Raw genomic sequence first — 23,708 nt, forward strand, 5'->3', positions numbered from 1 at the left:
TGCAATACTTAAGCAAGCAGCTTAGACAGAGGGACGAGTTGCTCATTTCTGAGTTTCTCCCATGTATACATGTTATTAAACTTGGTATTATTTTCTCCTGCTAGCCTGTCTTGTTGATTACTTGGCCAGCCATAAAAACCTTAAGGAAAAGGGCAGAGGGAGAGTCTCCCTCTTCCCCCTACAGCGTCAACAGACTTAAGAATACATATGTACAAGAAACTGGAAAAAATGAAAAGAGATTTTCTTCAACTCAATAAAACAGGATGACAAAGACAAAATTATCTCAGAATTGGAGATTAAATTATGTTAAAAGACAAACTGAAGCATATTAAAAATTTAAAGAGTTTATTTGAGCAAAAATCTATTTGAATTTGGCAGTGCCAAAAGGAAGTGGTTAGGAGTACTCCACAGACAGGAGCTAGGACAAGGTTTTTATAGGGAAGATGGGGAAGCAAAGCAAGGAAATTATTTAATTGGCTATAGCTTAACCTGTTTCCTTATTTGGGACAGACTATTTGGCTGTTTGTGATTGGTTGTCCTTAAGTATTGATTTACTAACCTTGAGGCATTTACAGGCTTATGTTTTGGTTTGCTTATGTAGGCAGCCAAGGTATTACAATTATGTCAGTCTACAATTACAAGTTGTCCAATGAAAAACAGATTTCAATGAAAATATCATAACAGAATTAAGGAAAGTCAGAAAAAAAAGAACGAAAATAAGATTAAAAAAAAAGAAGTATAGGGGGCCGCCCCATTGGTGTAGTGGTTAAATTTGCATGCTCTGCTTCAGCAGCCCAGAGTTCGTGGGTTCAGATCCCAGGTGTAGAGCTACTCACCGTTTATCAAGCCATGCTGTAACAGGTGTCCCACATATAAAAAGTAGAGGAAGATAGGCATGGATGTTAACACAGGGCCAATCTTCCTCAGCAAAAAGAGGAGGATTGATGACAGATGGTAGCTCTGGGCTAATCTTCCTCACCAAAAAAAAAAAAGTAAAATAGTCTGAGAGGAAGTGTTGAAAATAGAAATAGTCAAGGAATGGAGAACATTCATATAATTTGAGTCATTGAACAAGAAAAACTATAATTGTAGTCCTTGAACCAAAACTATCAATGGAAGTAAATTAATATATAAAATTATAATATCCCCAAATTTCCAAAATACAATAAGATCTCAAAGTACATAATGAGAGAGCCTGCTGATTATCTAGGAAAATTAACCTAAAAAAATAGAATCTGAGACGTAACCTAGTGAAGCAAATTGACCTCAAAAATGAAGAAAATATCTTCAAAGCCTCCTGGATGAAAGACAAAATTATTTAAAATGGCAAGAGATTTATCCTGACATCAGGCTTAATAAAAAAAAAAAAAAAGGAACAGAATAGTTTTAAAAAGTCAAGGAGACAGAAGTCAAGATGGCGGCATAAGCAGACTCTGAACTCACCTTCTCCCATGGACACAGGCAATTTACAACTACTCGTGGAAAAATTACCCCTGAGATAGAACTGAAAACTGTATAAGAAGAACTCCTGCAACAAAGGACAAGCCCAATTGAGGTGGAAGAGGCAGAAACTCCCTTCTGGAGAGAAAAAACACCGCCTTCACAAGCGGCAGCACTTCACGGCCGCGTGGGAGCAGCCAAAACGTACGCAGCCCTCCCTGGAGGAGCAGGACCCTGACCTGGGGAGGGCTCCCACTGTAGGCATTTTCTGGAGCCAGCACAATCGAGACGAGTGGCATAATATCTGACGTTGCCCGCTACTAAAACATTGGGGAGTACCCCCAGAAAAGCCCACAAAGGGGGTTTGCCCCACCTTCCAAAGCCTGAAACAATTGGGTGCTCCAATGCCTGAGGCCAGCCCAACCCAGCTGCAATCCTCAGAGAGCTGACAAGAGACCTAAAGGCTGGAGGCTTATAGCATTTGTAAGCCCCTGAGCCTAACAACCTGCCACGCTGGGGGCCTACTCACTTAAAAGAAATACTGCAACACAAACGTGGTGTTAGAACTTGCAGCCAACTGTGCTGGGGCTCCCAACACCTGATAAAGAGACTAAAGGGCCCACAACAACTACAAACAGCTAAGCATTGCAACAGCTGGCCAGGAGCATAACTCAGCCTCCCTGGGCACCTACAGAAGAACAAACACGTCACAACAGAAAGACACATGTAGCCCACATAGGGGTAACCCCTGGAATATTGAGAACCGAGGGAAGCACACTGCAGACCTCCTAAGGCATCACTTACATAAGGTCACCTATCCAAGAGCAGGAGACGTAGATGACCTACCTAATACGTAGACACAAGCCCAGGGGAAGAGGTAAAATGAGGAGGCAAAGGAATATATTCCAAGTAAAGGAACAGGACAAAACCACAGAAAAGGAACTAAGTGAAACAGAAATGAGCAACCTACCAGACAGAGAGTTCAAACTAAGAGTGTTAAGGATGCTCACTGATCTGGGGAGAAGAATAGATGAACTCAGTAAGGATGTCAACAAAGAAATGGAAGACATAAAAAAGAACCAATCAGAAATGAAGAATACAATACTGGAAGTGAAAAATTCACTAGAGGGATTCAAAAGCAGAGTAGAGGACACAGAAGAACGGATTTGCTAGCTGGATGAAAGATTAGAATAAATTATCCAAGCTGAAAAGGTAAAAGAAAAAAGATTAAAAAGTGTGAGGACAGTCTACAGTACCTCTGGGACAACATCAAGTGCAATAACATCTGTGTTATAGGTGTCCTGGAAGGATTAAAGCGAGACAAAAGGGCAGAGAATCTATTACAAGAAGTAATAGAGGAAAACTTCCCTAACCTAAGGAAGGAAACAGACATCCAGGTACAGGAAGCACAGAGAGCACCAAACAAGATAAACCCCAAGAGGCCCACACCAAGACACATCATAATCAAAATGTCCAGAATTAAAGATAAAGAGAGAAATCTAAAAGCCGCAAGAGAAAGACAAGTTACATACAAAGGAAACCCCATAAGGCTATCAGCTGACTTCTCAGCAGAAACCTGACAGGCTAGAAGAGAGTGGCACAATATATTTAAAGTGCTAAAAGGAAAAAAACTTACAGCCAAGAACACTCTACCCAACAAGGTTATCATTCAAAATGGAAGGAGAGATCAAAATTTTCCCAGAGAAGCAAAAATTAAAGGAGTTTGTCACCAAGAAACCAGTGCTACAAGAAATGTTAAAGGGACTGATTTAAGGGGAAAAGAGAAGACCAAAAATAGGAAAATTTGTCTATTTCCAAGATAAGAGGATAATCAATACAATGCACAAAAAAGAGATTAGATATGATATCAAAAACTTGAAATGAGGGAAGAGAGGAGTTAAAGAGTAGAGCTTTCAGACAGAGGTCAAATTAAAGAGACTATCAATTCCGTATAGAAGGAGAAAGGAACAGAGAAGGACTACTAAAACACAGAGGAAAAAAAAATTAAAAAATGACAGTAAGTACACACTTATCAATAGCTACTTTAAACGTCAATGGACTAAATGCTCCAATTAAAAGGCATAGGGTGGCTGATTGGATAAAAAAACAAGACCCATATATATTCTGCATAGAAGAGACATATTTCAGACCTAAACACACTTACAAACTGAAAGTGAAGGGATGGAAAAAGATACTCCACACAAATGGCAATGAAAAGAAAGCTGAGGTAGCAATACTCATATCAGACAAAATAGACTTAAAAAAAAAAACTGTAAAAAGAGACAAAGAAGGACACTACATAATGATCAAGGGAACAAACCAACAAGAGGACATAACACTTGTAAATATCTACGCACCCAATGTAGGAACACCTAAATATATAAAGCAATTGTTAACAGACATAAAAAGAGAAATAGACAGTAACACAATAATAGTAGGGGACTTGAACACTCCACTTACACCAATGGATAGATCATCCAAAACGAAGATCAATAAGGAAATATTGGCATTCAATGACACACTAGAACAGATGGACCTAGTCGATGTATACAGTGCATTCCATCCAAAAACTGACGAATACACAATCTTTTCAAATTCACATGGAACATTCTCCAGGATGATCACATATTAGGCCACAAAACAAGTCTCCATAAATTTAAGAAGATTGAAATAATACCAAGCATCTTTTCTGACCACAACAGGATGAAACTAGAAATCAACTATAGGAAGAAAATCAGAAAAGCCACAAATACGTGGAGATTAAACAAAATGCTACTGAACAACAATTGGGTCAATGAAGAAATCAAAAAAGAAATCAAAAAATACCTGGAGACAATTGAAAATGAAAATATGACATGCCAGAACTAATGGGATACAGCAAAAGCGCTTCTAAGAGGGAAGTTTATAGCAATACATGCCTATCTCAACAAAGAAGAAAAATCTCAAATAAACAATCTAACGATGCACCTAAAGGAATTGGAAAAAGAGGAACAGACAAATCCCCAAATTGGTAGAAGGGAAATAATAAAAATCATAGCAGAAATAAATGAAATAGAGACTAAAAAAAAAACAACAGAAAAATTAATAAAACCAAGAGCTGGTTCTTTGAAAACATAAACAAAATTGACAAACCTCTAGCTAGCCTCAATAAGCAAAGAAGAGAGAAGGCTCAAATGAGTAAAATCAGAAATGAAAGAGGAGAAATTAGAACAGACACCTCAGAAATACAAAAGATTATAAGAGAATACTATGAAAAGCTATGTGCCAACAAGTTCGACAATCTGGAAGAAATCGATAAATTCTTAAATGCATACAACCTTCCAAATTTAGATCAAGAAGAAGTATAGAATTTGAATAGACCAATCACCAGTAAGGAAATCCAAGCAGTAATCAAAAATCTCCCCAAAAATAAAAGTCCAGGACCAGCCAGCTTCCCTGGTGAATTCTACCAAACATTCAAAGAAGACCTAATACCAATCCTTCTCAAACTCTTCCAAAAAATTGAGGAGCGGGGGAATCTCCCTAACTCATTCTACGAAGCTGACATTACCCTGATACCAAAACCAGACAAGGACAACACAAAAAAAGAATATTACAGGCCAATATCACTGATGAATATTGATGCAAAAATCCTCAACCAAATACTAGCAAATCGCATACAACAATACATTAAAAAGATTATACATCAGGAGCAAGTGGGATTTAGTCCAGGTATGCAGGCATGGTTCAACATTCGCAAATCAATCAACGTAATACACCACATTAATAAAATGAAGAATAAAAATCACATGATCATCTCAATAGATGCAGAGAAAGCATTTGACAAGATACAGCATCCATTTATGATAAAAACTCTGAATAAAATGGGTATAGAAGGAAATTACCTCAACATAAGAAAGGCCATATATGATAAACCCACAGCTAATATCATCCTCAATGGTGAAAAACTGAAAGCTATCCCTCTAAGATCAGGAACCAGACAAGGATGGCCACTGTCACCACTCCCATTAACATAGTACTGGAAGTCCTAGCCAGAGCAATCAGGCAAGAAAAAGAAATAAAAAGGATCCAAATTGGAAAGGAAGAAGTGAAACTCTCACTATTTGCAGATGACATGATTTTATATATAGAAAACCCTAAAGAATCCACCAAAAAACTTTTAGAAGTAACAAACGAATATGGTAAAGTTGCAGGATACAAAATCAACATACAAAAATCAGTTGCATTTCTATACACTAACAATAAAGTAGCAGAAACAGAAATTAAGAATACAATCCCATTTACAATTGCAAGAAAAAGAATAAAATACTTAGGAATAAACTTACCTAAATAGGTGAAAGATCTGTACACCGAAAATTACAAAACATTGCTGAAAGATATTGAAGAAGACACAAAGAAATGGAAAGATATTCCGTGCTCTTGGATTGGAAGAATTAACATAGTTAAGATGTCCATACTTCCTAAAGCAATCTATAGATTCAATCCAATCCCCATCAAAGTTCTAACAACATTTTTCATAGAAATAGAAGAAAGAATCCTAAAATTTATATGGAACAACAAAAGACCCCGAATAGGTAAAGGAATCCTGAGAAAAAAGAACAAAGTTGGAGGTATCACACTCCCTGATTTCAAAATATACTACAAAGCTATGGTAACCAAAAGAGCATGGTACTGGCACAAAAACCGACACACAGGTCAATGGAATAGAATCGAAAGCCCGGAAATAAACCTCAACATCTATGGACAGCTAATCTTGAACAAAGGAGCCAAGAATATACAATGGAGAAAAGAAAGTCTCTTCAACAAATGGTGTTGGAAAAACTGGACAGCGACATGCTAAGAAAATTAAAGTAGATAGACCCTTACCTTACACCATACACAAAAATTAACTCAAAGTGGATTAAAGACTTGAATGTAAGACCTGAAACTATGAAACTTCTAGAAGAAAACATAGGCAGTACGCTCTTCAACATCGGTCTTGGCGACATATTTTCAAGCACCATGTCTGACCGGGCAAGAGAAACAATAGAAAAATTAAACAAATAGGACTACATCAAACTAAAAAGCTTCTGCACAGCAAAGGAAACCATCAAGAAAAGGAAAAGACAACCTAGCAATTGGGAGAAACATTTGCAAACCATATATCTGATAAGAGGTTAATCTCCGAAATATATAAATAACTCACGCATCTCAACAACAAAAAAACTAACAACCCAATTAAAAAATGGGCAAAAGACCTGAACAGACATTTCTCCAATGAAGAGATACAGATGGCCAACAGACTCATGAAAAGATGTTCAACATCATTAACTATCAGTGAAATGCAAATCAAAACTACAATGAGATATCACCTCATGCCCATCAGAATGGCTATAATTAACAAGACAGGAAACATCATGTGTTGGAGAGGATGTGGAGAGAAGGGAACTCACATACACTGCTGGTGGGAGTGCAAACTAGAGCAGCCACTATGGAAAACAGTATGGAGATTCCTCAAAAAATTAAGGATAGAACTACGATATGATCCAGCTAGTCTACTGCTGAGTATTTATCCAAAGAACTTGAAAACACCAATGCATAAAGATACATGCACCCCTGTGTTCATTGCAGCGTTATTCACAATAGCCAAGACTTGGAAGCAACCTAAGTGCCCATCAAGGGACGAATGGATAAAGAAGATGTGGTATATATACACAATGGAATACTACTCAGCCATAAGAAACGATGAAATCCAGCCTTTTGTGACAACATGGACGGACATCGAGGATATTATGCAAAGTGAAATATGTCAGAGGGAGAAGGTCAAATACCGTATGATCTCCCTCATTAAGTAATAGATAGTAACAACAACAAACAAACACATAAAGACAGAGATTGAATTGGTGGTTACCAGAGGGGAAGCGGGGAGGGAGGAGGGCGAAAGGGATAATTTGGCACATGTGTGTGGCGATGGATTGTAATTGGTATTTGGGTGGTGAACATGATGTAATCTATGCAGAAATAGAAGTATAATGATGTACACCTGAAATTTATACAATGTTATAAACCAATGTTACTGCAATAAACAAAACATTTAAAAAAAAATCAAGGAAATAAAGTGAGTCCAAGAGTATATATCCAGCCAAGCTATTTTCAAGTATCAAAGCCAGAGCTTTCAGCATACAAGAACTTTGTGATTTTTGTACTCATGAAGCCTTCTTGAGGATCCTATTAGAGTTAAAGCTTCATCTACACAAGAGATGACTGAGAAAAATCTCATCAAAAAACTGCTAGTGAGTATTTTAATATTTACAATTATAAATCTAAGACTAAAGCAAAGGTGTGGATTGAATTGGAATAAAAAAGTACACTTGTTACAGGTTATGTCTATGAAGAAATAATGCAATTTTTAAAATGGGAAGAGAAGAGACAAGGAAAAGAAAAATAGGATAAGATCTTTATTGTATAGGTATAAGTACACATTAAACACCACCATTGGTAACTGACCAACCAGATAGGAAAGTGTAATGTAAGCACCTGCCATTAAGCTTTGTGATTGTAGTGTAAGTGCCTGCCATTATATTTTTGGATTGTGGTATAAGCGTCTGCCATTAAGTTTTTCATTGCCGAGGCATCCATTTCAAAAGACATCCACCTTGAATAAACATACTGACAGCTGTATGACACAGCTACTGGCAAAACAACCATATAAAGAATTAGGCTGCCTCTACCCACGAAGTTCCCTCTTTCATAAAGCCCTTGATGACCTAGATAACTGACCATTTAAGTGACCCTGCTTTTCCCTTTCCAACCCCTAATTCCTGCTCTTATGCTTTAAATTAGCCAATGAAGAGTGAGCCCACATAACCCAAGAAACTCTACCCTTGGACCCTAATAAAGGCAGAGTCCCTTGTCCAGGTGCTCTGTCTTTCTCCCCATGACCTCGCTGAGTGGCCCTTGGGCATGGCTCCTACCCTCCAGAACTTGTGAGTAAAAAATCTTGTTTCTCAAAGTTCCCTGATTGTTTTTGCTGAAGTGTGTCCTACAATCATAATAAGAACCACAAGGGCCAGTCCAGCTACAACATTGGCTCCCATCAGAGAACTCACCACAAGTAACACAGGCCCAGGTGAGTGCCTCAGGCATTGCTAGCTGAGAGCATTACTATCAATAGGCTGAGACTCACACAGCATAAAGGTTCAATAAGAATATAGGGGCCTAAAGGCATAGTAAAGATATGAGGAAAAAGGTATTTATTTGTAAACAAAAACTCTGTTTTCCTTTACATTACACACAATTTTCTACTACAATACTACTTCACTTCAAACACCAGATGTTTGAGTTTTCCATATATCAAGCAACTCTGCAACACCAGCTGGGTGTCCCTACAATTTAACTCAACTCTGATGCTATCTGGACATATCTTTAGATCAAACAGGTTAAGGCTGTCTCACCCACCCTCCACATTTCAGAGATGAATTGCAGGTCCAGGTTGTTACCTGTGCTTCTGATCAACAGACTATAAATCTGAAGTTCCCGTGACCTCAACCTTGGGTTTGATTAATTTGCTAGGGCAGCTCACAGAACTCAGGAAAACATTTTAATTAGTAGATTATTGGTTTATTATAAAAGGATGTAACTTGGGGTAACCAGATGGAAGAGATGCATAGGACAAGGTATATGAGAAGGGGTGTGCAACTTCCATGCCCTTTCTGGGTACACTACCTCCCAGCACCTCCATGTGTTCACCAACTCAGAAGCTCTCCCAACTCCATCATTTCCAGATTTTAATGGAGGCTTCATTACATAGGAATGATTGATTTAATCACTGGCCATTGGTGATTAACTCAACCTCTACCCCTCTCCCCTTCCCAGAGATTAGGGGTTGGGGCTGAAAGTTTCAACCCTCTAACCACAGGGTTGGTTCCCCTGGCAACCAGGTCCCATCCTTAGGTGTTTTCCAAAAGTCACCTCAGTAACATAAATTCGGATGTGGTTGAAAGGGGCTTGTTATGAATAACAAAATAAACCCATTTCACCTTTATGGCTCTGGAGCTATTTCAGTAACTGGCAACAAACCTATTATAACAAAAGATGCCCCTATGGGTCTTATATAGGAAATTATGAGAGTTTTAGGAGCTATGTGCCAGGAACCCTGAATGAAAACCAAATACATATTTATTATAAATCACAATATCACATCACTACAACAAAATACAAAGCTTCCTAAATAAATGAATAAATAATTGACTAACAAGACAGCAAATAATGCAGACTACATAAATAATAAAAATACACTTAATTATAAATATTTGGAAAATTTGAGACCAAATATATCAGTCATATCAATAAATATAGAGTTTACTCATTCCTAAAAATAAAATTATTTTTTCAACTTTGCCCACAAATTATATGCTTTATGCAAGAGAAACATTTAGAAAAAAAAATGTGAACAATCCACAACCTACTCTTATCAAGAGAGAAGAGAGAAATAGCGCATATAAACAGATAATAAATGGCAATGGATAAATATCATTGATAAGGGATAAATTTTTTAAGAAAATCATAGGAGACTATTTTACAGGCTTCTAAACAAATACATTCACTTACTTAGATATAAAAACAACATAACATCACATAGAATGACAGAACTTAATTAATCCCAGATTTTCTCTGTCTTTCAAATCATTGTGCTATTGTTGTTTATTTAGAATTTACCGTTTAAACTCAGGAGTATATGTATTATATATTACCACAGGGATTTCAGACTGGATGTATGTTGGAAGCAAGCTTAAATAATTCCAAACCATTAAGAACTTAGCTTTATAAAGGCAAAAGGATAGCTAAATCAGCCTGTGTCTCAGATATAACAGGGAACCCTCCAAATTAGCCTCCTGGTAGAGTGCATTTACTAAAGTGTAGTCACTTGAACCTTACATATATATTATCAAAACTTATACTGCAACAATTTTTAGACACTAACATCACCCTCCACCCCCAAACACATGCAGAAACTCCAAGTTTTTTGTTTTTCTTCTGGCCAGTGGGACAGATAAGGAGGAAATTGGTCTTCAGTGCAGTCCTCATTCAATGAGTACCCACCAGTGTCTGGCTAACTGTGGACTTGCTAGCCTGGCCCCCAGCCTTGCAAGACCCCACTTACTTCCTTTCTCACACATCTGCATCTTCCCTTCCTTCCCACCATTAGAGAACTCGCAGACACACATACACATCTCCTTTTCACAACTAGTTCATTTTGTTTTAATCATCATCATCCATGTTCTCTGCTGCTGTAAGATTCAGTCTCTACACCGATGGCCGTTTCTCAGCAGACCGTTTCTCAAGGTACACAGCAGATGGTTCTCAGGACTCTGACCCTTGTTCTATAGTTAGTGGCTACACGGGTCATTACTTGAAGTGGTGGAGTTTTCTAGGGTTCTTGGTCCTGGTAGGACTGATTTTCATTCAGTTTCTTATTCAGCCTGTGACAATGGCTATAGTGTTGGCCTTCTTGGTCTTTTAAGCTTTCAAGAAGGGAGAGTAGTTGTTTGAGAGGCTTTTCTTTTCTTGACCTCCCTTGAAGTGCTCTTTTTACCTTCATGTTATGTAGGGGAGCAGAATTTGCCACCCCAAAATGTGTCTCTTTGGCTTATTTTTAAGAACAAAAGACTCAGGGAGAAATTTTGACCTTCCCCCTAACTGCCTAAAATAATTTAAGATAGAAGACCTGTTTTAGGAAGGAGCTATCACCAAAGATAACTACAGTATAATATGAACTAGGTTTGATAGACAGGGAGGAACTTAGCAAGGCCCATTTGATCAAAGTCCTTCCATGTCCCACTGTCTCTGCAAGTCATAGCAAACACTTGCTTTTACATCTGCATGTGAATTGTCTTCCTCCCCTTGAAGTCCCAAACCACTACCCACAACATCCTTTTAGCTGAAGATGGTATTCAAGGTGGTGGATTCAGATATTTTGACAAGTCACTCAGTTTTTCTGGGTTTCTCCCATGAATATATGTTATTAAACTTTGTTTGATTTTCTCCTGTTATTCTTTCTCATGTCAGTTTAATTCTTAGACCAGCCAGAAGAACCTACAAGGGTAGAGGAAAATTTCTTCCTCCCCTACAGTTGCCTTCACTTAGAAAGGAAACATGGTAAACCCAGAAGGGCATTGGTTTAGGGGAAAGAGATGGGGACTGTATGGAAAGTCAGGCTTCATGAGAAGGGGTGCAAAATGAGAAGGGTGTTTCTGCCAGGCAAGGGCAGGCAGGAACCTTGGGGGTAGAAACCAATGGGGAAGAAGAAAAGGAGCATGGGTAGGGTCGTTTGGCCTTGCCACTGTCTCTGAACATGGGTTGACAGAGGTCTTCATCTTCTTCTTCCATTTGGTGCTTATGGTTGGTTGTTCTGTAACTGTGGTAGATTTTGTGCTTTCCTGGTCACCTTAGTCATCTTAAAACCTCTAAGTGGTCTACCCCAGGGCTTCTGACATCCCTATATATGCCCCTTTTTTGGACAGTAAGGACCCATATCTTAGGTTTTGTTTGGTCAGCAAAGCTCTATCCCAGCCAAGGGTACCCCTGGGGTGGTTTAGACATCAAAAGCAGCATTCCAACTCCTCCACGGATTGTCTCTGGGGCATATGCTGGGAAGGCAAAAATTCTCTGGTTGAAGAAAAGGGGCATTTCCTCAGTCCACCCTAAAATGTCTTCCCCAACTGATCTGCCAGCCCTCTTCATCCGTCTAGATTCAATTCTGGTGGATCACATTGCAGGGAGAGGTGTCTCCTCCAAGCCATTCTCAACATGACCAACCTCATTCTGTGGTTCATTCTGTTGTCTCTTGCTCTACACCATTACCTATTATTTTGGATATCTTATCTAAAATCTCTCCAAGCTAATGTGGTCTTATTTATGTCAATGGAGATGTGATTCATCTCGCTTCCTTCTACAAATTTTCCTTACGTACCTTGAACACCATTCACTTCTTGGCTGCTATCAGGAAACTTGTCTATCCACTTCCTTTTCCTTAGTGTTCATGTTGATCTCTTCAATTTTATGACTTCTAGTCTGAAATCACTTATTTTAGGCTGTCAAAACACCAGTGAATAAATTTGCTGCACTGAGTCTCCTAGTTGTGTTTCATAAATGGTGAGTTGTGTCCATCTCATAAGGTGTAGTAGACTGAATGGTGGCCCCCAAAAACATATGTCCATGTCCTAATTTCTAGAACATGTGAATATTACCTTATATGGCAAAAGAGTGAATATTACTTTATATGCCCAAATATGTGAATAAATTAAGGATCTTGAAAGGAGGAACTTATCCTGGATTATCCAGGCGGGCCATAACTGCAATCATATGTATTCTTAAGAGATAGGGAGGGGAGTTTTCACAGAGACACAGAAAGGAGAAGGCAATGTGAAGATTGCCCAGAGAGAGATGTGGGGAAAAGTCAAGGAATGCCAAGGCAGGCCAGCAGCCACCATAATCTAGAACAAGCAAGGAGTAGATACTTCCACTAGAAAAATCAGAGGGAGTACATCCCTGCCAATACCTTGAATTCAGATTTCTAGGCTCCAGAATTGAAAGAGAAAACATTTCTGTTGTTTTAATCCACGAGGGTTGTGGTAATTTATTACAGTAGCCACCAGGAAGTTAATACAGAGAGAGTAGTGGCCAGACTTGGGTTTTACTAGTGTAGGAGAGATGAGGAAGATATACACATACTGCAAGTTGTACTGGGTGATTGCATGCAGGAATCTACAATTGAAGACTTATGAGTATTCCCAAGGATTAACCAAAGGTGTGGGAGCCTTATGTGCAAAGGTCTTCTCAACATGCATTTTCACTCAGCAGACATTTTTCTCACTCTATTTTACCTCTGGCACTTATTGTCATCCTACCTCCCTGGAGCTTATCTCACAGTTGGGAAATTGGTGGAATTCATTTTTATGAATAGCTACAACAGGCTTCCAAATTCTTGGAGGAGATTTTATATTCAGATCCTATCCCTGTAGCTCCCTAGATAAGGAGTCTCTCATTCAGATTATAGCCCCTGAAAGAGAGGGGTAGTGCAGTTCACCAGAGACCTATGTTTCTAATCAACTAGCAGGTTATACAAGCCTGAGATATTCACCTGTATGCACAATCTTTTGGCTTGGGGGATATCTTAGGGTTTCCTATGGAGCATTCACTTCCTGGTGTCCACTGGTTGCTTTCTCATCCAGTGTTCACACCAGCAGTGGAGAATCTCTCAGTGTAATTTCTTTTTTTTTTTTGTGAGGAAGATCAGCCCTGAGCTAACATCCGTGCTAATCCTCCTCTTTTTGCTGAGGAAGACTGGCTCTCAGCTAACATCTATTCCCAATCCTCCTCCTTTTTCTTCCACAAAACCCCAGTAGATAGTTGTATGTCATAGTTGCACATCCTTCTAGTTGCTGTATGCGGGACGCCACCTCAGCATGGCTGGAGAAGCGGTGCATCGGTGCACGCCCGGGATACAAACCCGGGCAGCCAGTAGTGGAGTGCGTGCACTTAACCACTAAGCCATGGGGTCGGCCCTCTCAGTGGGTTTTTCATTTGTGGATGCAGATGGAGTTTGTGAATTATTATCACACGTGGTACATTAATTCATAAAACATTTATTAAACATGTGCTTTGAGTGGAAAACTGCACTGGAGTCCTGAAATGACACACAGCCAAAGAATATATGGTCCTTTACCTCAAAGAAGTTATAACCTAGTAGAAGAGGGAAGTCTTGGAGGTATATTCTAGCCATCTCAGGGTCAGAAATTGGCCTCGTGGGTTCCTCTCCTCCAGACGTCTGTTCCTACATTACTGTTTCCTGGTCTTGGACTTAGGCCGTTTTCTTTCTTAACACTCAGAACTCTCTCAGGCTGCCACAAGCTCTGCAGATGACTACATCTCCTTCTACCCAGTTGCTTCTTCTGTTTCTTCCATCAGGCTCTCCCGTAGACCTCCATTAAGACATATCACTGATAGCATAGTCTTGGTTTCCAAAATTTTCTCCAAACAGGGAGTAACCTATTTCAAAGCTGGGATCTTGTCTTTTTTTCTGCATGTGTGGCTGCCAGAGGCTAAAGGCATCTTTATTCAATGAGCATTTGCCATAAGCATCATTAGGACAGGGATTGTGTAAGTTCAAAGAGAGAGTGGTTACATTGTTTTGGGGGTCAAGGAAGTTTGGCAAGGGGATGAAAGACTCAGGCTAAGGCATTATGATAATACAGACATTCTTGCGTCTGAGACTTGGTAGGGTGGTTTACAAGATCAGGTGGGCATACAGGCTATGTGCAAGGGCCGTGTCAAGCCTCAGAAGCAGACAGAATTAACTGGAGTTTGGAATCAACAGCCAGTTTTGTGGAGTTGGGCCACAGAGTGGTAACCACTGGAATGTTCACACTTATTAAACAATTTTGTTTGCTTCTCTAGAATCTAGTGAATCATATCCAAATTCTGCCCTTAGTAAACATGAAGACAAACTCAGTGGCTAAGGCATATGTCCAAATATAGGTTACAAATGGGAGCCAAATGACTGGGAAATGCACAACTCAGTATGATGGAAACCTTTTTTAATGCTCATACTACTCCAGCAAAACACTATGGACAAATTTCCCATCCCAGCACTGTCAGTGGAAGACTGACCACGGATGGAGTCTGGTCTTCTGTGCCCCTCCAACTTGGCGGCAGCAGCCTATCCAGTGAGGTGTTTTCCTACTTCCTGCTGGTGTCAATGGAGAACTAACGGGGAGTGTGGTCTCCTGCCCTAATCCAACAGCAGCAGGTAACTCAGGAAGGCACTTTCGTCTCCTGCTGGTACCATGTTGTCAGGGACCAAGTGTTAGTAGATGCCCAGGGAGGGGTTTTCATTTCTCACCACGGTATCTGTGGAGCCTGAGTTAGGAATCTGGACTTTGACCCCAGTCAGTGTAAGCAGTCGGCCCAGAGAAACACTTTCCTCCACTACCAGTGATAACAGCAAAAACTGAGCAAGGGGGTCTACATTTTGTCACTCCCCACTCCCATATGAGGCAATGGCAGGCAGTACCCCTCACCTGACCAACTACAAGGGGGAGAAGATGTCAAAGAGGAGAGAGCTGGAGAAAGAAATTCTTTAAAACTGTAATAAAACACTAGGCAGACCCCTGGCCAACTCATACATAAAACTCACTAGAATAAATATGTGAAAAAGTTTCAGAACTGAAATAAAGTTTGGAATATGACCCAGGTTTTCAGAATTGCCTCCATGTATCATAAAAATGAAACACACCAGAATAGCATTGCAAGGGCTCTGTAAACTAAATGTCAGTTGAGCCACAGCCCACAAAAGTAGGCCAGGACCCATGTGCCAAACCTAAACTGGGTGACTGCCTGCTAAAATAGAAGACTTAAATAGGATCCAGAGTTTCCTAACATCATACCCCAAATGTCCAGGATATAAACAAAAATCTCTCATCATACCATAAGCTAGGAAAATCACAACTTGAATGAGAAAACACAATCAACAGATGCCAACACCAAGATGAATCAGATACTGGAATTATCTGGCAAGAATTTTAAATCCATTGTAATAAAAATGCTTAAGAAATCAATTACAAATTTTTTGAAATTAAATGAATGAAACAAATGAATAAATGAAAACAGACAATTTTATCAAAGAAATAGAAGTTATAAAAAAGAACCAAGTGAAAATTAGAAACATGAATATACAATAAGCAAAATAAAAAATTTACTAGGAGGGCTCTCAGTAGATTAGAGATGACAAAGAAAATAATCACTCAATCTGAAGATAGATCAATGGATTTTACAAACGTGAACATCAAGGAGAAAACAGACTGAAAAAAAAAATATGAACAGAGCCTTATATACCTGTGGGACAATAACAAAAGAGCTAGTATCTATGTCAATGGTGTCATAGAAGGAGAGGAGAAATATTAGATAAATGGCTAAAGGAAGTTCTTCATAGAAAAAAAGAAAATGAAATGGAAGGGATCTTGGGTTATCAGGAAGAAAGAAAGAACAATGGAAATATCAATAATATGAGTATATACAATATACTTTTCTTCTCCTCTTGAATTTTCTGAATTACGTTAGAGATTAATAAAAAATTATAACACTTTCTGGTGCAGTTCTCAATATATATAGAGAAACACATTTAAGAAAATTGTGCTCTAAATGCAGATGATTAAGGGAACTAAATGGAGGTAAGTTGCCTATGCTTTACTCAGACCTGTAAAATGCTCACACCAGCAAACTATGATAAATTACACATGTATAATGCAATATTTGCAGAGACCACTAAAAATTCTGCACAAAGAAATATACTAAGGGGCCGGCCTGGTGGTGTAGCTGTTAAGTTGGCACTCTCCACTTCAGTGGCCTGGAGTTTGCTAGTTTGGATCCTGGGCTCAGACCTATGCATGGCTCATCAAGCCATGCTGATGTGGTGTCCCACATAGAGCAACTAGAGGGATGCACAACTATAACATACAACTATCTACAGGGGCTTTGGGGAGAAAAAAGGAAAAAAAGAGGAAGATTGTCAACAGATGTTAGCTCAGGGCCAATCTTCCTCAAAAAAAAAAAAACATACTTCTAGAAAATTTACAAAAAAAAAAAAAGAAATATACTAAAAACACAACAGGTAAGTCAAAATGGAATTCTAAATCTGTTCAAGTGACCCACAGGAAAGAGTGAAATGTGAAACAGATGAAAACAAACCTGAGGGATCAAACAGAAAACAAATAAAAATAGCAGGCTTAAGCCTCAATACACCAATGATTACAATAAATATAAATAATCTAAACATACCAATTAAAAGGCAAAGATTGGGGCCGGCCCCGTGGCTTGGCAGTTAAGTGCGTGCGTTCTGCTGCTGGCGGCCCGGGTTCGGATCCCGGGCGCGCACCGACGCACCACTTCTCCGGCCATGCTGAGGCCGCGTCCCACATACAGCAATTGGAAGGATGTGCACCTATGACATATAACTATCTACTGGGGCTTTGGGGGAAAAAATAAATAAATAAAAAATATTAAAAAAAAAAAGGCAAAGATTGGCAGAATGGATTTTTTTTTAAATGACCTAACTACATTCTATTTAAAAGTAACAAACTTTAAATAAAATGGTATAAGTTGTGTGAAAGTAGAAGGATAGAAAAAGATACACAAATCCAACTGAATATACCTAGCATCTTCCAAAGATGACCAATGATGGACTTTTTGAGTATCATTTTTAACTCATAGACTTAAATATATTTACGTGTTTCTATATATCATAGTTATTGTTTATTGTTGCTTAAATTGTACCTTATTTGAGCAGGGAGGACTTCCTTAAGTTTGCTCCTAAATCCTTTTAAGAGGACCCCAATATTCATTGATAATTTCCTGGATTTCCTGTATAATGAGATCAAGTCTCATCTTGAGAATTTCCCTGGAGCCCTTTTTGAGGTATAAACTAGAAAAATTCAAAAATCCAAAATTATTGGAGAGATATCAGCTTATGGATTGTTGGTGATCATTAAATTTTATCTATAAAACTAAGATTACATGATGCTTATGAGAAATACAGAATACTATACGATGACTATAATATCTGACATTGTATATACAGAACAAGCATTAAAATTTGGGATGAATAGGGAGTGTATACGAAAAGTATAATAAGATCACACAAGAAGCAACTTCAGCATGTAGTTTTAAAAGGTATAAAATGCTAAAAAGTATAAAAATGCTACTATACAAAGGGTAAAGTAGAAAGTTTGCCCAGTTTTAGCATACTAAATATCTTCTTAAAATGCCAAACTTGACAAAGATTCATAAGTTAAATAAGCGATTTATCTAAAATTTTAAAAAATCATAAGAATAGGTAAGTTTTAAAGAGAACACATATTTAATATTTTGTATTGAAATGTATATATCCCCACTGAATTTCCATAATTTGTTCAAATATTTCATGCCCTGTATGAAATCAAACCTATGCAGAGGGCTTAACTATATGTTCAGGAAACATTCCCAGAGAACTCACCTATAGTTCCTAACATGTCGACACTGACACACTTTGGTATTATTAAAATGAGTAAATGTTCATTTTCTTCTAATGAATCCTCTGGCAAGTGTAGCAAATATTGTGGATGATCATCTACTGGCCTTTACTAAGCAAACATCAAGTACCTGAAGTAAGGCAAGCTGTTGTGTGTATTGGATAGATAAAATAGGAAGGCTGTGAATCCAGGAAACTGTTTCCTAAATCTGAATCTTTCTCAAATAATACATATTCGGATAATATTATCACTTCCATAGAGGTTCTCTCCAATATAAGGACCTGTGACTTTGGGATTTCCCATTTATTGTTAATGAGGATTTTTAGTCTTGGAGATTATTGTTAGTATCTTTGTAGCCAAATTCAAATATCCTGGCAATGTGCAAGTCATTCTATTAAAATACAGTTCACAGTTAATTTAATGGAAATATTAATTACTCAGTACTCAATTTTTAAACCAATGTCGGATTTTAAGAAAGGCTTCCTTTCTGTAGTTTGGCTTGAGTGCCCTCTTTTGGCAGTTGTTTGGTGGCTTCTGGTCAATAAGTTGGTTCTCCTTGGTTCTAGTTGTATTTGAGTCACTTAAAATTGTATTTTATTGTAGAATATAATCTTGTCCTGTCAGTGCTCTCTTCTGCCAAACAAGTTGTTGGCTCATTTTTTAATCAGATTGTTTTCTTATTGTTGAGTTTTGAGTTGTTTGTATATTCTGGACAACTGTCCTTTATCAGATGTGTCTCTTGTAAATATTTTCATGCAGTCTGTGGCTTATAGTCTCATTCTCTTGACATTGTCTTTTATAGAGCAGAAGCTTTAATTTTAATGAAGTCTAGCTTATCAATTCTTTCTTTCTGGATCATGCCTTTGGTATTGGATCTGAAAAGTCATCATACCCAAGGTCATCTAGGTTTTCTCTTGAATTATCTTCTATGAGTTTTATAGGTTTGCATTCTACATTTCAGTCTGTGATCCACTTTGAGTTAGTTTTTGTGAAGCGCACAAGGTCTGTGTCTAGATTCATTTTTTGCATGTGCCTGTCCAATTGTTCCTGCACCATTTGTTGAAAATTTTCTACAAATACTTGGAAATTAAACAACACATTTTGAAATAACACATGGGTCAAAGAAGAAGTCTCAAGAGAAATTAAAATGTACCTTAAAATAAATGAAAATACAACTTAACAAGCTGTGTAGGATGCAGTGAATGTAGTTGTTAGAGGGAAATTAATAGCATAAAGTACATGTATAGAATGGATGAAGGATCTGAAATCAATAACCTACACTTCCACCTTAGGAAATTACAGAAAGAAGAGCAATTTAAGACTAAAGCAAGCTGAAGAAAGTAAATAAAAATTGTAGCAGAAATCAATGAAATTGAAAACAGTAAAATAATAGAGAATATCAACAAAATCAAAAGCAAATTCTTTGAAAAGATCAAAAAGATGATAAAATTCAAGCCAAGCAACCAAGGGAAAAAGAGAGAAGACATAATTACCAATATTAGAAGTGAAGTTGGGTCATCATTACTGATGCCATGATCATTAAAAGAGTAATACATCAATACTAAAATGACTCTATGCTCACAAATTTGATGACATTGGTGAAATTGACCAATTCCTTGAAAGATACAAACTACCAAAACTCAAGCAAGGAGAAATAAATAGTATGAATATGCTTATATTTATTAAAACTTTGAATCAATAATTAATAAACTTCCAAGAAAGAAAGCACCAGTCCAGTATGGATTTATTGGTAAATTCTACCAAATATATAAGGCAGAAATATAATTTCTCCACAATCTCTTCCAGAAAATAGAACCAGAAGGATTACTTCCTAAATTATTATATAAGGCCAAGACTACCCTAATGCTAAAGCCATATAAAGACATCATAAACTGATTCTAAAGTTTATACCAAGAAGCAAAAGACCTAGAATGCCATCACAGTACTTAAGAACAACTTAAGAGGAATTAAGTTTGATGACTCTCAGTATCAGATTACAAGTATTATTATAAACCTAGAGTAATCAGAACAGTGTGATATTAGTAAAAGTGCAGACACAAAGGCCAATGGAAAAGAGTAGAGAGCCCAGAAGTAGACGTATACAAATATAGGCAACTGAACTTTGACAAAGGAACAAAGACAATTTAGTGGAGAAAGGGTAGTCTTTTCAACAAATTGTGATAGAACAACTGGGTATTCACATGCATAAAAACAAATCTAGATACAGAACTCACAAATTTCACAAAATATACCTCAAAGTAGATCATAAATCTAAAGGTAAAATGCAAAAATATTAAACTTCTACTAGAAACATCTATGTGCTAGAAAAAATCTAGGTGGCCTTGGGTTTGCTAAAGCATTTTTAAATACAACATACAAAGCACAATCAAAGAAAGAAGAACTGATACGCTGGAATTTATTAAAATAAAAAACTTCTCTGTTAAAGACTGGTAGAAGAACAGAAAGACAAGTCACAGGCAGGGAGAAAACATTTGCAAAACACATACCTGTGAAAGAACTTGTATCCCAAACTAATAACTTGATTAAAAATGGACAAAAAGCTGATTAGACATCTTTCCCAAAGGAGACATACAAATGGCCAACAGGTACATGAAAAGGTGATCAACATCACTAATCATGAGGGAAATGCAAATCAAAACACAAACAGATATTACCCTACCCCTGTTAGAATGGCTATTACCAAAAATACAACAAGCGTTGGAGAGGATGTGGAGAAATTGAAACCCTTATAAACTCTTGGTGGAAATATAAATTGGTACAGCCACTATGGAAAACAGTACAGAAGTTCCTCAAAAAAATTAAAAGTAGAAGTACCATATGACACAGCCGTTCCACTTCTGGGTATATATTCAAAGGAAATGAAGTTAGTATCTTAAAGAGACATCTTCACTCCCATGTTCATAACAGTATTATTTACTATAGTAAAGATATGAAAACCACCTGTGTCAACCAATTAATGGATAAAGAAATTGTGAGATAGATATATAGATATAGATAATGAAATATTATTAAGCCATAAAAAGAAGGAAATCCTGTCATTTGCAATAACACGGGTAAACCTGGAGGACATTATGCTAAGTGAAATAAGCCAGACACTGAAAGACAAGTACTGCATAATCTCACTTATATGTGGAATCTAAAATAGTCATACTCATAAAGACGGAGAATAGAATGGTGGTTGCCAGTGGCTGGACAGGGAGGGGAAATGGGGTAATGTTGGTCAAAGCATACAAAGTGTTGATTTTACAAGATGAATAGGTTCTGTAGATCTAATATATAGCAGTGTGACTAGAGTTAACAACATTGTATTGCATAACTGAAATTTGCTAAGAGAGTAAATCTTAAGTGTTTTCATCACACACAAAAAAATAAAATAAAATGGTGACTGTACAAAGTGATTGATATGTTCATTAGCTTGAATGTAGTGATTATTTCACAATGTATATGTATATCAAAACACCAAGTTGTACATCTTAAATATATAAAATTTTACTTGTCAATTATATATCAATAAAGTTGGAACCAAAAGAATGACTAAAATCCAAAAAAAAAAAGAAAATACCAAATGTTGGTGAGGAGGCAGAGTAACAAGACCCCTCATTCATGGTTGATGGGAATGGTAAATGGTACAGCCACTTTGGAAGACAGTTTGGTATTTTCTTACAAAGCCAAACATAGTCTTACCAGCAATCATGCTCCTAGGTATTTATTCAACTGATTTAAATAATTAGACCAATTCAGACCTGCATATGGATGCTCATTAGAGTAGGTTTATTCATAAGTGACAAAACCTGGTAACAGTAGTACATCTATAGAATGGAATACTATTCAATGGCAAAAATGAATAAGCTATCCAATTCCACTTCTGGGTATATATCAAGGAAAACAAAATCACTATCTCAAAGAGATATCTGCACCCCTATGTTAATCACTGTATTGTTTATAATAGCTAAGACATGGAAACAAGTTAAACATCCATCGACAGATGAATGAGTTAAGAAAGTGTAGTATATATATACACAATGGAATATTATTCAGCAATAAAAAAGAAAGAAATTCTGCCATTTCTAACAACATGGATGGCTCTTGAGGGCATTATGCTGAGCGAAGTAAGTTGGACAAAGACAAATACTGTATGATTTCACTTATACATGAAATCTAAAAAAACTGAACTCATAGAAACAGAGAACAGATTGGTGGTTGCCAGAGGGGGAGGTGGGGGTAGGGGATGGGAGAAATATGTGAAGGTGGTCAAAAGGTACAAACTTCCAGTTATAAGATAAATAAGTTCTGGGGATGTAATGTGTACAGCATGGTGACTATAGTTAACAATCCTCTATTGTATGTTTAAAAGTCACCAGGAGAGTAAATCTTGAAAGTTCTCATCACAAGAAAAAAAATCTGTAATTATATGAGGTGATGAATGCTAACCAAACTTAATGTGGTAATCATTTCACAAGATATACATACAATAAATCATTATGTTGTACACTTTACACTAACACAATGTTATATGTCCACTATGTCTCAATAACACTGGAAAAAAATAAATGAGCTGTCTAGCTATGCAAAGTCATGAAGGAACCTTAAATGCATATCGCTAAGTGAAAAAAGCCACTCTGGAAAGGCTACATACTGTGTAATTCCAATCGTATGCAATTCTGAAAAAGGCAAAATTATGGAGATGATAAAGAGATCAATGTTGCCAGAAGTTCAAGGAAAATAGGAGAGGGTTGAAAAAGTGATGCACAGGGAATATTTGAGGGCAGTGAAACTATTCTGTATGATACTGTAATAGTGAATATTTGGCACTACGCATTTGTCAAAATCCATAGAACTTTACAACATAAAGAGCAAACTTTATAGTATGTACATTAAAAATATTTTTTGAGGATTTCGGGGGATCCCAGGGAAGAATGCTAATTTGATAAAAGTATCTAATTCTATTACAAATGTATAAAACAATCTCTCTGAAGGGAGTGGGGGAAAGGTGCTGAGCTAAGTTGTTTTGAAAATGAGTGGAATCCTTAAGAATAAAGGCAAAATAAACTGCACATAAGTATTGTACTTTAGTTGATATAATTGTTTCCCATGAAAGTTTGCTGTTAGTGCCATGGAATCGATCCTGACTCCTATGACCTTGTATACAACAGAGCAGAGCCCTGCCCTGTCTTCTTGTGCCATCCTCCACCTTCCAGCACT

The sequence above is a fragment of the Diceros bicornis genome, chromosome X, assembly GCF_020826845.1.
Source record: "Diceros bicornis minor isolate mBicDic1 chromosome X, mDicBic1.mat.cur, whole genome shotgun sequence".
Lineage (NCBI taxonomy): Eukaryota > Metazoa > Chordata > Mammalia > Perissodactyla > Rhinocerotidae > Diceros > Diceros bicornis.